Below are 14,906 nucleotides of genomic sequence, written 5' to 3' on the forward strand. Positions count from 1 at the left end.
AGGGACAGGAAAAGCAGCTATTAACTTGAAGAATAAATAGTATGGCTATTATTAGAACAAGTGAGAACTGATTGGTAGGGGGTGGATAGTTTCCTGATGTATATTGAATAATAATATCCCCAGTCAACATTGTATACGTGCCCCTAGATTTCTCATTATCAAACACAGTCGGCTTCCAGTCAAATTCTCAAAAATATTTTTTTTATTACATATCTGGGTCCAAGATCCATCTTTACTTTGCTATGCCAGTATCTGCATCTGATCCTTGAAATTCCCCACTATTAAAAATACAGCAACCCTGAATATCTAATATGCAACAGGTGTCTGAAATGTTATGTCAGATAATTAGATAGTAGGATTCTCTTTCATTGTTAGCATATCTCTAGTTTAGATTGATCTGCGACCTTCTTTAGATTGTAGTTTTGATCAATTGATCTGGATCAATCTTCAATTAATAAGCAGATTGCAGTGGAGTAACTGTTCCAATAAAGCATTCATATTCTCTGAAATTTGCAGCACATCTGCAAATATAACACACATATAGAATAATAATAACAACAACAATAATAATATCACTTGAATGCTATCAGCATTGACAAAATCCCTATCAGTCAATTGCAAAAGGCAATTTTACTCAGAACAGCTTCTATTCTGTGACAATAAATACCATCAAATATTTACCTCTGCCAATCCCAGGTCCTTGGGAAGAACTCGATAGGTGATTAAAAATGCCGAATTCAGTCTAAACATCTGGCTGACTGTACCACAACCATAATAATAATCATTATTTTAACTATAAAAACAGAAATGATAATAGTAAAGGAAGTCAGAATGCATTAAAATAGACACTCAACAGTGAGATGTGCAGCATATAAATTAAATAAATAAATAGTATCAGGAATGAACTTTTATACCATTTATATTGGTAGTGTTTTTGTTATGGGCAGTGCATCATTAGATTAAATACCACTTTGAAAATGAGTAGTATAAGATAAAATCCATACTTTGAGATGAAATAAAGGGACGGTCTGCATCCTTTTGTCTTTTAAAAAATGGTGATGCAGAAACATAACGAAGCTGATGATCCATCCAACTTAAGACTTAAGGTCCATCCAACATCCCTGTTTGGATCAGATGGCATTTCAGCCCTTGCCGTTGGCCCAAAGTCCTTGATTTATGGCCACAATTGAGCCCAAAATATCTCTTGTTAAGTGAGTTTTGCCTCATTTTACTATCTTTCTTGCCACAGCTGTTAAGTGAATCACTGCAGTTGTTAAGTTAGTAACACAGTTGTTAAGTGAATGGCTTTCCTATTGATTCTGCTTGTCAGAAGGTCACAATCAGATAATCACATGATCCTGGGACACTGCAACCGTCATAAATATGAGCCAGTTGCCAAGTGGCCGAATTTTGACCAGATGACCACGGGGATGCTGCAATGGTTGTAAATATGAAAAATGACCATAACTCACCTTTTTCAGCGCCATCGTAACATTGACCGGTCGCTAAATGGATGTTTGTAAGTCAAGAACTAGTTCTGCCCACGAGTGCCTAAAATAGTGTCATTTCCCGTGATTGTCCTTTAAAAAATAAGGAATATCTGCCTATCCTTTGCCTTATTGCTTTTGAACGTTTCTCTGTTGCTGTTTATTTTTTTTTAGCTCCATCCATCGCAAGTGATGTTGGAAACCTAACTAGTTCTGGTTTTACAATATTGAAAGTTACCATAGTGATGAGTAGTGGACACAGCTTCTCCTCCCCCATTCTTTAAATTAAAGAACAGATGCTGAAAAGATTGATCTTGCTGTGACCTCTTTTAAGCTGACATCAACACACTAATTGTTTTCCATTCTTTTCTCCACAGCCTAAGCTTTGTCCTCCTCTTCAGTCTTGGCCCGTTTTAGATTAAAGAGCCAGTCACAAAAGCAGGGATGCCTTTTGTGATCTGCAGTATGAGACTATTTATCTCAGATCCCTGTTGGTTCCATTGAGCAGTTAATCATAAAAGTCGACCAACAACGTATAATGGGGAAATAAATGTCAGTATTTCAAAACCACAGTGGAAGTTGTCCACCAGCCAGTATTGGCCGTGGATACCCAACCGTTTAGTCATAACTTCATAAACTGAAGTAATTTAGGGGTGCCCTGTTAATTAGTGGGTTTCAAGTTAGTAGTACCTCATCTCATCTTTGGATGTAATTCAAAAAATAAAAAAATAAAAATTTGCAGAGGCCCCTACCTTGCATCTTTTTATAAGTCTTTAAAGCAGCCGTGTCTATTCCTGGGATCGCACATCCATGAGATCCTGTTGGGAAAACGTGGCTATTTGAGATGTTTGCAAACAGGTGCTAGGGGTGATTCCTGCAGATTTTAAGAATCTTTTGTTTGGAATCCAGTCTGAAGCACAGCACAGCACAGTTACAGCTTATTGGGTGTTTGGGGGTGTTTATCAGGGACATATTTATTTATTTTATTTGTCTTTTAAAATACTACCATCTTTCTCCATACCGCTCCTCCCTTGGAACTTTTGCTACCCTAACAGACAGATAGGAGTCCCAATATTTATTTTTATTTATTGGATTTCTATGCCTCCCGTCTCATTAATACAGTGACTCTGGGCGGCCATCTCAATATCTCATTCACACATTCAAATCGGCGCATCGTATTGCAGTTGTCAGATAATTAACCTTCAATCGTGAAATAACCAGATGTGAGCTGAGTTTTCTTAGAACGAAGGCATTTTGGAATACTTTTTACCATTTTTTATTTTGAAGCACAGTATTATAGTAATTTGCAGTTTTAAGCCCTGGGTAGGTAACAGCCAAAATAAGAAGGTAAAAATCTAGGAAAACATAGACCTGTCATTTGTGACATATTCCTTTTCACAGCAGATCGTAAATTCCAGCTCAGTCCTCCAGCCAGAGAATAAGAGATGATCTTTTATGTATGTGTGTGTATATCTATCTCTGTGCGTTTGTTTTTATCTCTAATAATTATAATAACGCCATCGAGCTGTAACTGTTAAAAACAATGGACAGTGAGAATTTACAGCATGGAAAATTATCACGGTGAAAAGCCGGGAGTTACATTATAGCAAGGGACATTAGATCTAACTGTTGCATTGGGATTCGGTCCTGAAAATGGGCCTATAGCGGGCTAACTTAAATAGATTGTTAGGATATTGAATTTAGTAGCTGGGACAGCAAAGTGTACAATAGGCCAGAACACACAGTTGTAGTTGATTAGTTAGAGAGTGCTGACTCATGCCTGAGGCAATCTATGCTGTGATTGGTTGATGTAATTATAAAGGGGGAGTTTCCCTTTTTTCCCTCCTTTTTCTTCTGTTCGATTTTACCTCATGATATTCTTGTGTTCCTGACTATCTTGTGTTCTTTCTTTCTTTCTTTCTTTCTTTCTTTCTTTCTTTCTTTCTTTCTTTCTTTCTTTCTTTCTTTCTTTCTTTCTTTCTTTCTTCCTTTTTTTCTTTCTTTCTTCCTTCCTTCCCTCCCTCCCTCCCTCCCTCCCTCCCTCCCTCCTTTCTTTCTTTCTTTCTTTCTTTCTTTCTTTCTTTCTTTCTTTCTTTCTTTCTTCAAAGATTGTTGTAAATTTAAATGTTAAATATATTCACTAAGTCTGCATTACTATTTCTATTAGTCTTCTCATTGTTCCTATCACTCTAACCCTAACCCTAACCCTAACCCTAACCCATCTCCTCCCACTTCTGACTGCATGACTGTAACTTTGTTGCTTGTATCCTTACAATTTATATTGATATTGATTGTGTCCTAGTACAATTTGATTGCTTATTTGTACCTTATGACTATCATTGGCTCCACCCCCATCTATTCTCTGCCCCCCCCCCCGAGTCCCAGCTGATCGGGAGGAAATGGGGATTTTGCAGTAATCTTCCCCTGGAGTGGGAAGGGAATGGAGATTTTACAGTATCCTTCCCCTGCCACGTCCACCAAGCCATGCCCACCAAGCCATGCCACGTCCACCAAGCCACGCCCACCAAGCCATGCCACGTCCACCAAGCCACGCCCACAGAACCAGTAGTAAAAAAATTTGAATCCCACCACTGCTTTGCTGAAATGTAGTCCTGATAGCATATAGTACAAATTCAGCTGCTGCTCAAATCGTGGTTCTAAAAGCTGCTGTAGGTTTATAAATGAGATGAATTTATGTTGTAATATATTAGAGGTTTTTTTTATGTGCTTTAAAGTCTCTCTGAAGTGTTTTGGCACAAAAATCAAGATATGTGTAATCTCTGTCCATCAATCAATCAACCTAAGGAAGGCTGAAGAAAACCTTTTTCCCCCCAATATTTCTTTCTATTTTCAGGATGAAGCTTTGTTAGGTGGGAATCTACTGAGATTAATCTTATCACTAACGCTGGGATGCACGTTTGCTTCTGATTCACAGGTATGTGGTTTAAATATGGTTCCTTTCATGTCTACCTTCACTGTATGTTATACAATAATTCCATAGGTCCAACAAAATTTTACATTCAGTAACTGGATATTGGTGGGTAATTTTCACGGGCCACTTCTCATAACTCCCTTTCCCTTCCCTGTTTTCTTCCTTCTCCCTCTCTCATAGTCCACCCATAAGTATCCATCTCTAACTGCACAATATCAAAATAATAAAATGTTCAGTTTGATGTCAAAATGCAAACTCTATTTTTCATATTTTCATGTTGCTCCTCCAAGAAAATCTATAACCTCATCCTTTAAAGGCCAGGTATATTCATGTGATGGCTTCTGACACAGTTTTAAAAAATCTAGCTCTAATAAAACCTTATCAAATAAAGTCTCTTGATTGTTCAAAGCTTCTAGCAGTTTAAAAGAGTAATGGAGACTTAACACAAATAAACAGTGTTGAAAAGTTTGAAAAACCTAAAACTGCGCGCCTGTTATAATGTGAAATCATAATCAAGCAAGCATTATTTGAGTAATGAAATGCAATTTGGTATTTGCAATCATGATGTGGATGGTCATCATCCTTAGTTGTTACATGCACACATGATAAATGCACAGGGAACTTTGTAAAAGTTGAGGACTTGCTCTAAATGCTCTTACAAATTGCTTCTTGTATCAAGGCTTGTTTGAGTAAAGTAGAGGTTGTGGTAAGCACGGGCAGTCACAAAACACAGCTTTGGAAGGCATGTTGGTGAAGTGTTCCTCACCATCAGTCTTTCAAGATGCTGAACATAACTTCTGCTTTTTGTTCCTGGACATGTAAGCATATATGTTACATTTGGCTGTATCCACCCAGAGGTGACTGCAGAATTCAATGATTTTGTCATAATGGCCAAATGAGTGTTATACCATTGAGATACAAGCTCTGCACTTGTTGTGGTCTGCCAGCAGCCTGTGGAGCTGGCAGCGGAGTCGGACAGTGAGAAGGCTGGGGAGGAACATGGGCCAGTCCTGGAGTCTGGGGAAGGCCCGGACGAGGGCTTTGCATCGAGGCAGAGATGGGGCCAGGGCCATCTGGGAGAGATGCATGGACTCCGGAGCCCCCAGAGTCGGACAGCAGAGAGGCAGAGAAACAGGAGGAGCCTGTTCCTAGTGCACACATGCACAGAGCTGCCAGAAGGCAAGAGCAGCTAAAGCAAAAGGGATGACTTGGGAGTAAGGCCAGGAATGATTGGCCCCTTCCATAAAGCTTAAAAGAGAAACAAAGGCACTTGGGCCTTTTGCAGGAAAGCAACGTTGTTAACTCTGTTTCCAGTCAGCATCTCTTGTTTGTTTCTGAACTCTGTGGGGCTTTGCCAAGTAAGGCCTTTGGCAGGGTGTCAAAGAAGATAAAGGTTTGTGATTATCCTGAAGGACTTCATCCGAAGGACTTTTTTGCAACCAATTGGGACTCATCTGGGAATGAACATAATTCTCAGTTGTTACAATAAAATAGGCTTTTTTGGAACCAATTGTGTATTGTAGTAACTCAGTAAGCCTAGGTCACAACAGCACTCTTTGTTTAATCATTTGCCCTCCTCAAAATTCCTCCATATCCACCCACCACATTTATTCTCTAAGGCAGGGGTGTCAAACTCGTGATGACACGTCATCACATGACGTATCACAACATTTTCCCCCTTTGCTAAAATGGGGGTACAGATGGCCAGCACGTGACTCATCCAGCCGGTGGGCCATGAGTTTGACACCTCTGCTCTAAGAAGACCTAAAAGGGAAAAGAGAAGCAGAGGTGATCATAGTTGATTTGCATAATTTTATCATGTCTCAAAGTTCACTTCATGACCAACCAGAGAAGGAAACTCAATGGATACCAAATGAGGTTTCTGCCTACCTCGTAATGCTTACCCATTCTTAAAATGTGATCTGGCACTACTTGAGCATTGACCAACCAGATGTTATTGGTAAGAAGATAATTAGCAATAATCCAATAATGAAACTAACAAGTCCACCATAACTTTGTCTCCATTTATCACATTATTAGCAGAATGTGTGAATATCTGTGGAACTTCTGGACAGGCCTTCTTAAATATTCTTCTAAATAGGTTAGCATGAACTCTTATCACTCATCTATGTTTCTGAGACTCATTTGTCAGATACTTCATTTCATTACATCACAATCTGTCTAGACAACCTTGTCATTGCAATTTCCATACCCAAGCAATTTCTTTGTTCCCTCTGACGATGAAATTTTATCTCTGTGGTCACCCGGCTTAGGTTAATAGCCTGGAACAAACCTCATTTAAAATCTTTTACATAATGAGAAGGAACAAGAGAAAGACAGGGGAAAGGAGTTGGTGGCTGATATGGGATCTCACAAATTCATATGAGCTCTTAGATAGGTTCATGGCTCTTTAACAAGCAGTGGGTTGACTTGCCAGATTTTGTGTTAAGATTGACAACTGAAAAAGTAGAGTGAACAGTTGTTGCTGACTATTACACCAATAATTGGTGCCACATAACCAGCTGCATTTATTTCATCTATTTTTTCCTTTCAAACAAATTGTGTTGTTATTATTGTTCCCACCAATAATGCATAGCTTAAGAAGAGAGATAATAAATATTTAGTCCTTTAAAGGGAATCAGCCTAGTCAACAGTCCAGCTTTGTCAAAATTAGCTGAATTGGAAGCATCAAATGAAAACGCAAATTTCTCTCATTTTGTTGATTTTTGTTAGAAACAGTCTCCATTGGAATTTAATAAATTTAATAGGCCAGATGGATGGAATGGCTGAATAGCTGCACATAGAGTCATAAGTTAGGCAGCCTTAAATTTGACAAATTGTGTTGTGTTAAATGAAAATAGATAGGAGCAGTGGTGGGATTCAGCCAGTTTGCACCACTTTGGGAGAACTGGTTGTTAACTTTCTGAGCAGTTTGGCAAACTGGTTGTTGGAAGAAATCATTAGGGCAGAGAACCGGTTGTTAAATTACTTGAATCTCACCACTGAATAGGAGATATGTTGTAACTAGGCTTTCAAATCAGTCTTGACTCCTGGCAATTTCTTGGACAAGTCCATGCAGTTTTCTTGACAACTTTTGTGGAAGTGGTTTGTCACTGCCTTCTTCACAGAGTCAAGAGAGATAGACTGGCCCAGTTATTAACCTGGCTTTGTGCTTAAGGCAGAATTATAACACACTGGTTTCTTGCCTAGTTCCTTTAAGCTCTGTATCAAACTGACTCTGAATTAGGAGATCTATAAGGCTTAAAATTCAGGTCAGTTACTAAGAATTCCAAGTGATCATGTTTGGGCAATAAAATCCTATTAATTTATAAACAAAACTGAGCAAGGAAAACACAAATAGCGAGCTCTATGCAGTTTCCTCATACGGAATGGGGCAACTTGCCATGCCAATTCACCATAGAACAACTCACCATAGGATAACTCAGTGTGAGATAACTATAATATTATTATTAATAATATTAATAACACTAATAATATTACTAATAATATTAAGAGAGGAACAGGTCTAAAGTACAATAATCTCGCATTAAGTTGCCCCTTGGGTGAGTTGTCCCATGGAGAGTGGTCCCACATTGCGAGTTGGCAATGGTGAGTTGGCTGTGGTGAGTTGGCTGTGGTGAGTTGGCCACAGCAAGTTGGTTGCAGCGGCCCACGAGGTGCTTAAATCCGGCCCATGGGGCCAGCCTGGAAATATCAAAAGACTGGCCTGCGGTGTCTCTGCTGGTCAATACGCCCCCCCCCCCCGTGGCCCGTTTTCAGCCTCCCTAGCCTCCTGCAGCATTCCGACAGCCAAAAACGGGCCGTGCAGGGGCCTTGGGAGGCCTACGTGTGACCCATTTTTGGCTGTCAGAGTGTTGCTGGAAGCCAGGGATGGCAAAAACGAGACATGGGGGGGCTATGTATGGCATTCTTGCACCTCGTTTTGGCTGGTAAAGTGCTGCAGGAGGCCATTTAGGCTGAAAATGGGGCAAAGCCCACACCCCATTTTGGCTGACAGGGTGCTGAAGGAGGCGTCAATCCCATCTCCCCTCTGCTTTCCCCCCACCGGCCCACAGAGGAGAACTACAATGTTGATCCAGCCCTTGAATAAATCCAGTTTGACACCCCTGTCTTAGATCCTCCTCAAGTGACTATGACTCATTGAATCGCAAACTTCACCTTAGTGATCAAATATTGATTTGGAGTATTATTTTTTTCTTCTTTTTTCAGATTAAATAAAGACTAAAAGAAATCTGTTAAGCTTCTCAGGTGGTGTTGGATATAGATGTTCTTCATGTATGGTTAATCCGTGATAATTTATTCACACATGCTAAAATCTTCAAGTGACCCATTGGTCATCTTAGACTTTGTCCATTCCTTCATAGCAATAGAAGTTATAATTCTGGCTATATTTTAAGAGTTTCTAGTCTGGATTTTCTAACACTGTACAATTTATTCTCCTGCTAAATGTCAGTTTTGTAACTTTGCATGATTTGTATCAGCTATGCTGCCTAAAGCGATATATCAGCTGTTCTAAAAGCATATGACACTTTTCTTTTTCTCTGTTTAATCCCCAATCTGTATCACATGAACTCTTCATGGCTGTAAAGAAGAAAATGGATCAGAAATATAGAAAATCAAAATGTGTTTCATAACATTCGAAAACATTACAAAAATTCAGGGCCATTTTTATGTTTATGTCCATTTGTATTCATAAATGGATTATATCTTAGATTTTTTAGGGAAAAGTCAAATACCATATTTTTCGGAGTATAAGACACACTGGAGTATAAGATGCACCTTAGTTTTTTTTTTTTGGGGGGGGGGGGGAAATAAAAAAGCTGATAGGCGGATGGATTGGCCTCCCGGAATACCCCCAATCAGCTGTTCCCAGAGGTGAATTTTAGCAACAGGTTTGTTGGTTGTGAGCTCTGTGCCTTGCTTTTTTTTCTGCCTCTGAAAGCCTCCAAAACAGAGGCATTTTTTTCCTGAAGCTCTGTTTGGAGGCTTTTTTTCTGAAGCTTCTTTCAGAGGCTTTTTTTTTTTTTTAAGCTCTGTTTCGGAGGCTTTTTTTCTGAAGGACTATCTGTACTCTGTTCAAACTCCTTTCTTTGGTATTGGTATGTAGATTAACCTCTTCCGATCTATTGATTATTGTGTCATTCTCCAGATTTGTTAGCATAGTTTGGTTACTGATAGTTCCTTTACTTCTTCTTTTGTTGCTTGCCATATTATTTTAGATAAAAGCCTTTCAGGGGCTTTTTTTCTGAAACTTCGTTTCTGAGGCTTTTTTTCTGAAGCTTCATTTCTGAGGCTTTTATCAGCCTCTGAAATTTCCATTTGCGAGGCTGGGTGGGGTTACATTCAGAGTATAAGATGCACCCAGATTTTCACCCTATTTTTTGGGGGGGAAAAGGTGCGTCTTATACTCCAAAAAATATGATACTTTTTTTGGGTGTTATCAAAAAAGCAAAGCCCTGGAAAAATAATTCTTAAAAATGTGAAAAATTATCCACAAAATTCTTGGTTGGTATTAAGAGAATGATTAGCCAGACCAAATGTCAGTCCTTTTGATGGTAGTTACTCAAGAAGCACTGATCCATTTTTTCATATGTATTTCCTCCTGAGGAAACTGAAGTAGTTTGAAAGAGGTTTGTTTTTTTTGGGGGGGGGAGATGGATTTGGATGAGGATAAATGGAAGAATAAAATTAGATAGACATACCTACAATCCCTCCTGATCAGATAAATATAGAAAGAGAAAATACTTGATGAAGTGAATGATGGCATGCTGGCTGGGAAATTCTGGGAATTGAAGTCCACAAATCTTCAAATTTGCTACGGTTGTAAAACACCTTGGTGTAGTATAATGGCTAGAGACACAGCACCCAAAGTTGGACAAAAGTCCTCCTGGAAATGTCCCAAAGGTGCTTTTTCAAGAGGCAACTGGACGGTTGCCTCTTGAAAAAGCACCTTTGGGACAACCATGATCTGGGTGACTAAGAATCTCCATAGACATCCTCCTGGAAATGTTCTCCCTCTGCAAATCCATCAGTAGCTGTGAACTCATATGCAAATCCAGCAGTAGCTGTGACCCAGGGGTGGGTTCTACTTACCTTTACTACCGGTTCGCAACAGGATCGCAGGGTTGGACTAGAAGACCTCCAAGGTCCCTTCCAGCTCTATTCTGATTGATCTGCATATCAATAATGCTTCACCCTGAATCAACAGGTGATTTCTCCCAGTACTTCTGAATAAATGTTAAGCTAAAAGTAGGAGAGGACATTTCATGTGACATTTTTATTCCAGAATATATTTTTATTTTATTTTATTTATTTATTTTATTTTGTCGAGTACATATTGGATAATATATATAAGTATAAGCATGAATTGAATACATAAAATGAATACAATTAAAGGGAACATTAGGACAGGGACGGTAGGCACGCTGGTGCTCTTATGCACACCCCTTACAGACCTCTTAGGAATGGGGTGAGGTCAACAGTAGACAGTTTTAGGTTAAAGTTTTGGGGGTTTGGGGATGAAACCAGAGAGTCAGGTAGAGCATTCCAGGCATTGACCACTCTGTTGCTGAAGTCGTATTTTCTGCAATCGAGTCTGGAGTGGTTTACTTTAAGTTTGTGTCTACTGTGTGCTCGTGTATTGTTGTGGTTGAAGCTGAAGTAGTCATTGACAGGTAGGACATTGTAGCAGATGATTTTATGAGCTATGATTAGGTCAGACTGAAGGCAGTGTAGTTCTAAATTTTCTAAACCCAGAATTTCAAGGTATAAGAATTTCATGGTAGTATAAGGTATTCTGTTGTGAGTAGGGAAGTGGAAGACTCTTCTTGTGAAATATTTCTGGTCGCGCTCAATTGTATTAATGTCCGATATGCAGTGTGGGTTCCAGACAGATGAGCTGTATTCGAGAATTGGTCTAGCAAATGTTTTGTATGCTCTGGTTAGTAGTGTAATATTACCGGAGAAGAAGCTACGCAAGATTAGGTTTACAACCCTTAATGCCTTTTTGGCGATATTCATGTGATTGACTGGCTATTCTTTGTGTACTGTGTTTCTCAGACTCAATGTCAGCTTGAGCTTTTGGTTCGTTGCTATTATTCCAAAGGATTTATTCATTTTGCTTATGTCTCATTGTTGCTTGTTTGTATATTCCTTCCAATTGAAAAGGTAAGATGGAAATCTTAATTGAAGTAGCTGGTGAACAGTGGTTTTCAGCAGCATCAGATATTTTTCTGAAATCAATTTGTAGGCTTTTTTTTAACAATGGACTTCTTTTAACTAGGTATGCAATTGCTTAGCGGTTATGCAAAAAGCATCCTGATTTTTATGGGCTGTCAATAATAGAATATTCATTACACTTGAGATTTAGTTTGAACTATGTATGATTAAGAGCTAGCAATGACACCCTTGAAATACTGTACAGGGGAACACAATAGTAAATGCAAATATGACATGTATAAATATATTTAAGACAGGTTTACCAGATCTGGTTGCCTCTAGGTATGTTAGACTTCAATTTCCATAATTCCTATCTCTGGGTACCAAAAAGGCTGATCAGATTTTTAACTGATAAAAACAGCTGTTCAGAACAGAGCTGTTATTTACAAAGGTTTGCAAATCTGTTTACTGTAGATCTGGACAATGAAATAAAGGTTTCCCCCAAATAAAGTCAAAGGAACTTTCACTAGATTCCATTTTAGGGTAGAAGTCTTATCCTTTATCCTATATATTTTATATTTTTCACTTTTCATGCAGCTGTTCTATCTACTAATGAGCTACCTAAAAATCTATACTTATACAATATTGTATCAACATTAAAATCTGCCCAAGCAGAGGGAAATATGTTCACAAATAACATGGTGACAGTTCCATGATATCCCACCCCCCATTTTTTAAAAAAATAAGCATCAGCTTTCTAGTTCCATTGCATTAATTAAATCTATAATGTTCAAGTCAAACTGATTGAATGACCCACTTAAGAAAAAATTCAACTATTTTTTACTTTACAATTTGGGACATACACAGTATAAAGACAGCCTGGTTGCTGGAACAATAGTTGTTTTGTTTATATGTTGTAGGCTGCCCAGAGTAGTTTGGAGTTGGATAGCATCTAAGACAAATAAATAAACAGATCTGGAAGATTGGAATATTTCTCTCCCACGGAGAAGAGTCAGTAGATTCAATTATATCATCAAATGCTAAAATACTTCCATTCTTGCTAGTGAAATGGGGCTTCATACCTGAATAAAAGGAAAACTCTGAAAATGTACCTACATACTGTCTCCTGTTCTGCTCTCCCTGAATGAAGCTGCTCTTACTTTTTGTATGGGCTGCCACTTTGCAGATCTAGTGTGTGAATCAGACTTTTACTTCATATCCTGGAATGGGTGACCAGGGTGTATACCAATTTTCAGGTTCTGCTCCATTTCTTAGAGCCAAGCGATAAAACTCATCCTGATGCTTGTAAAAGCCTCAGTTGGGGTTTGAGACACAATTTTCCTGCTTTCTATAGTGTAATGTCACACAGTGCAAGGGGCCAGGTGGGCTTCATTCTTAATGCAAGGAGTTGTGATTGACCAGAACTATGGAGTCTTAAGACCTTTGAGATTAACTACCTGCTCAATGCAGGAATTCAGATTAAAGTAATCCAGAGTTTGCTTGAAGACTTTCAATGAGAGTCCACTGCCATCTTTGAATCTCAGTTCCATTCAGTTCCAATCAAATATCTCTTGCCAGTTAGAATGTTTTCATATTTTACAACAAAATATCTCTTATTTAGCTACCTACATTCTGGAAGGATGAAGATGATGGCCATCCTCTGTGCAACTTGAAAAATGCTATCATATATTCTTTTCTGAGAGCTAGCACTATTTTATTTATTATAAATAAATGTATATGCTGCCCATCTCACCATCACGTGATTTATAAATATAAAACAATTTATATTTATCAATATAAAACAAACAATATTAACATTATAATGAACAAAAATAGCTAAGGAAGGAAGCAATATACAACAGGGCGGAGGTGGAGTCTTCTCTTAATCACTAATCACCTCCAGACTGGGATACCTCCATTGGGTCCTCAGATCAATCACAGAGCCAGGTTTTCAGGTACTTCTGAAAGGCCAAGATGGTGAGGATGTATCTCACCTCAGGGGCATGATGTTCCAGAGGGCAGGAGCCATGATAGAGAAGGCTCTTCTCCTGGATCCCACAAGCTAGAATTCCTTCACCAAACAAACACTTTCGTGTAGCTCCCTCAATCCTTTTTGGTGAAACTTAGTTTATATAATGGTCATTCATGGTTTAGAACAAATCTGGACCACCTGTTGTGACCTAGGCTTACTGAGTCATTAAAACACACGAGTAGTCCCATCTACTCTTTTATTGCAAAAGCTGTGAATTACTTTCATTCACAGCTGAGTCCCAATTATTTGCAAAAAGTCCTTCGGGGAAAGTCCTTCGGGATAATCACCAACCTTTACCTCCCTTGACACGCTGCCAAAGACCTACTTGGCAAAGCCACATGGAGTCTAGAATCAAACAGAGATGCCGACTGGGAACAGAATTAACAATGTTGCTTTCCTGCAAAGGGCCCACGTGCCTTTGCTCCTCTTTTAAGCCTTAAGGGAGGGGCCACTCATCTCCAGGCCTTACTCCTAAGTCATCCCTTTTGTTTTAACTGTTCTTGCCTTCTGGCAGCTCTGCACATTTGTACACTAGGAACAGGCTCCTCCTGTTCCTCTGCCTCTCTGATGTCCGACTCTGGAGGCTCCAGAGTCTGAGCATAACTCCCAGATGGCCCTGGCCTCATCTCTGCCTCCGACGCAGAGCCCTCGTCCTAGCCTTCCCCAGACTCCAGGACTGGCCCATGGTCTCCCCAGCCTCCTTACTGTCCGACTCTGCTGCCAGCTCTGCAGGCTGCTGGAGGACCACAACACCACCTTAAGTGTCTAAAACCACATTTTCTTTGTGATTGGGAGGGCATGAAGCAGCAGTGGAACACAATCAAGTGAGATGTGGTTTTCCGGGCCTTATTTATTTCTTTTCCTATACTTATATGCTGGAGTAGTAAATAAATAAGATTCAGTGTCCACTGACTCTGAGCACCTTACAGTCCTGCCATGCATAAACAGGATTAAAATAACTAATAAGTAGAATCAGGGTACTAACAACCATTACATCCACAAATTTTATTACAATATTAGCAAAATCTTCCTGTGCCGAGGATTTGTAAAAAAAAAACAAAACCCTATCAACACACAGGAAGAATTTCTCCTAACTTATCATCATTTCAAATAGCAGGTTTTGATTGCTTTCTTAAATCCTAGAATTGTTGGGCAAATCAAATCTCTTTCAGTTTCAAAGAAGTTTTGTTTTGTGTGCTCGGGAGAATCCGTTTCCTTTTTTTAAAATGGAAATTATTTACAGTAGTTTTACTCAGAGAAACTGTTTTCTGCAAAA

General features: G+C 39.1%; 1 protein-coding gene across 1 annotated transcript in view; it reads left to right on the forward strand.

Annotated features, from left to right (window-relative positions):
- Nucleotides 1–14,906, forward strand: part of SOX5 (SRY-box transcription factor 5) — a 1,010,028-nt gene that overhangs the window by 321,459 nt on the left and 673,663 nt on the right. Inside the window, exon 3 of the mRNA XM_070946983.1 lies at nt 4,342–4,422. The gene's annotated coding sequence lies outside the window, so the exon portion shown is untranslated. The remainder of the gene's footprint in view (nt 1–4,341; nt 4,423–14,906) is intronic.

The sequence above is a fragment of the Pituophis catenifer genome, unplaced genomic scaffold (assembly GCF_029215685.1).
Source record: "Pituophis catenifer annectens isolate HBS135680 unplaced genomic scaffold, rPitCat1.0.hap2 SCAF_7, whole genome shotgun sequence".
NCBI classification, from domain to species: domain Eukaryota; kingdom Metazoa; phylum Chordata; class Lepidosauria; order Squamata; family Colubridae; genus Pituophis; species Pituophis catenifer.